The sequence below is a fragment of the Chiloscyllium punctatum genome, unplaced genomic scaffold (assembly GCF_047496795.1).
Source record: "Chiloscyllium punctatum isolate Juve2018m unplaced genomic scaffold, sChiPun1.3 scaffold_370, whole genome shotgun sequence".
In the NCBI taxonomy this organism is placed as follows: Eukaryota; Metazoa; Chordata; class Chondrichthyes; order Orectolobiformes; family Hemiscylliidae; genus Chiloscyllium; species Chiloscyllium punctatum.
This window is the reverse complement of record NW_027310104.1, coordinates 70001-72500: the sequence shown is the minus strand read 5'-3', so window position 1 is coordinate 72500 and position 2500 is coordinate 70001. Positions and strand designations below refer to the sequence as shown.

The window sequence follows — 2500 nt, the reverse complement described above, 5'->3', positions numbered from 1 at the left end:
AGCAAGTGAAAAAAAAAGTAACAAATAAGAAAGGATCGTCGGCTTGGGGGTACGCCCGTTTCCGTTTCAACTTGTCTCGCGAGGGTGGTTTCGGGGCCAGCAGGAGAGCTCGTCGGGGTAGCAGGCCCTGCAGCCGTGGTCACCGCCAAACCCCCACAACTCGAGCAAGTGAAAAAAAAAAGTAACAAATAAGAAAGGATCTCTGTCGGCTTGGGGGTACGCCCGTTTCCGTTTCAACTTGTCTCGCGAGGGTGGTTTCGGGGCCAGCAGGAGAGCTCGTCGGGGTAGCAGGCCCTGCAGCCGTGGTCACCGCCAAATCCCCACAACTCGAGCAAGTGAAAAAAAAAGTAACAAATAAGAAAGGATCGTCGGCTTGGGGGTACGCCCGTTTCCGTTTCAACTTGTCTCGCGAGGGTGGTTTCGGGGCCAGCAGGAGAGCTCGTCGGGGTAGCAGGCCCTGCAGCCGTGGTCACCGCCAAACCCCCCACAACTGTTGGGCGCCTACCTGCGCGGGGCAGGAGGACACTTTCCGATTTCAAATCTCCGTTTGCCGAGTCCACCCCGAACGCACGCGGGCGGGCGGGTTCGCATCACCCTTCGTCACAAGGGGCGAAGCCCGTTCCACCGTCTCGTCAGTAGTGCCGACCGGTCTGTGATCGACGAGGGGAGCCACACCAGGTCCGGCCCTGCTGCTTGGCGGCACCGCGTCGTCGGGAGCTCGCGACAGACGGAGGGTTTCGGTGTACTCTCCAGCCACGGGAAACGAAGCCGGTGATGCAGGCGCCGGTCTTTCGCTCCCAAATCGGCTGGGTTTACATCGTTGCTATCTAGTCACGCTCCCTTCAAACCCGACGGGGTACCTATTCCCCTCACCCGTCTGTGCGTATACAGCCTCTTTGCACTTGCGGGATGGGGGTGGTGGTTTAAAGACTCTCGAGTTGCCGCCCGTCGGTCTCCGAGCTCCGTGCAGTAGTGATCCCCAGCGAACTGCCAGCAGGGCGAACGAGCGATCCCGCTCTCGGTCGGGGCGCCTGGCGTCGATCGGTGGTCGGTGGCTTGCGGGCAAGCTGCGCTGTGAGTGTGGGAACGAGTATGACGAGCCGTTGCCGCGACTCCCAGTCCACCTCGGCGGTGGCTGGGCCGGGCGGGCGTCTGCTCGGGCGAGTGCCGCCCCCGCCTCCTCGCAGGAAGTCCGCTCGCCGACACGCCGCCACGTGCACGCGTCAGTGACGCTGCCGAACCGATGGCCGGTGCCCGTTCCCGCCTCTGCTTTTCCTAGGGCAAAGCTGCTGCACGCCTCGTGATACTAGGCGGGCGACATGGTGGCGGTGATCCTGCCTCCGTCGCTGCGGTGCGTTGGGGCACGCATCGCCTCTTGGGCGCCCTGTCCTCCTCCCCCCAATAGACGTATGTTTCTGCGGGCCGCACCAGGATGGTGCTCCCCATCGCTTCACGCCACCCTGCTCCGCCCGCACGCCGGCGTGCAGGTGGCTGTAGCTCAAGGTGGGGAGCGTATGTGCGGTCCGGGTCGCTTTCCTCTGGCGAGGGAGAGACCTAAAACAAACTCAGACAACTCTTGACGGTGGATCACTCGGCTCGTGCGTCGATGACGAACGCAGCTAGCTGCGAGAATTAATGTGAATTGCAGGACACATTGATCATCGACACTTTGAACGCACTTTGCGGCCCCGGGTTCTTCCCGGGGCCACGCCTGTCTGAGGGTCGTTTGGCAATCAATCGCACTCGCCTTGGCTGGCGAGAGCGCGGCTGGGGTGTCGCAGAGGACCCGTCCTCTTTGTCCCCCTAAGTTCAGACTCCGGAGCCCTCCGGCGTCGGAGCGCTTGGCCTTTCCCCCCCACCCTGCACATTCCGTTCGTCAGGCTCGACGCCATCCCCCCGCCGGGGAGCGCGGCCTGGCGTCCGTCTGTGTCGTGGCAGTGGGGCCAGCACGGCTGTCACCGGTCCCAGAATGGCTGTCGGTGGTTCACACTGTGTGTGTGTGCCAACCCTCCTGGTCTCTGGGACACGGAGCTGCCACGAAGTGTTGAGCCTCCAGTGGGGGGTCTGCCTAAGCTCTGCACGTCCGCATTGGGTCCGTCTCTCGGTTGGCTGGCAGTGGAAAGAGTGAAGGGAGCCGCGGAGGTCCGGTGCTGGTGCGCCGCCGGCCTGACCGTGGAGCTCGCCGGTTTGACACGCTGACCCGACTCGATGGTTGATCGATTGAGAGTGCTGGGAGCTGCAGGCCGCCCGCTGCTGCAGCCGCCCGTCTCGTGGTTCGTCCTCGGCCTTAAGTGGCCGGCGGGGCGTCTGATCCTGTCTCCCCTGCTGGCGCCGAGTGCCTGGCCGAGGGAGGAGGTTTTCGTCGAACGCTGTGACTTGGACGGTCGCACGCGCGTGGATCGCTGGCTCTTGGCTCTCCCGTTCAGTCCGCACGTTTTCCGCTCCGTCCTGCCACCGGTCTCGGGAGGTACGGAGGGGTTGGCGGGCGTGGTGTGTGCTC

At 63.8% G+C, this 2500-nt stretch overlaps 1 non-coding gene across 1 annotated transcript; it reads left to right on the top strand.

Annotated features, from left to right (window-relative positions):
• The first annotated feature begins 1571 nt into the window (after window positions 1-1571).
• On the top strand, window positions 1572-1725 carry LOC140472587 (5.8S ribosomal RNA). Its single transcript, XR_011957749.1, has one exon. It is a non-coding gene; the product is annotated as a 5.8S ribosomal RNA (ribosomal RNA).
• Window positions 1726-2500: the final 775 nt, after the last annotated feature.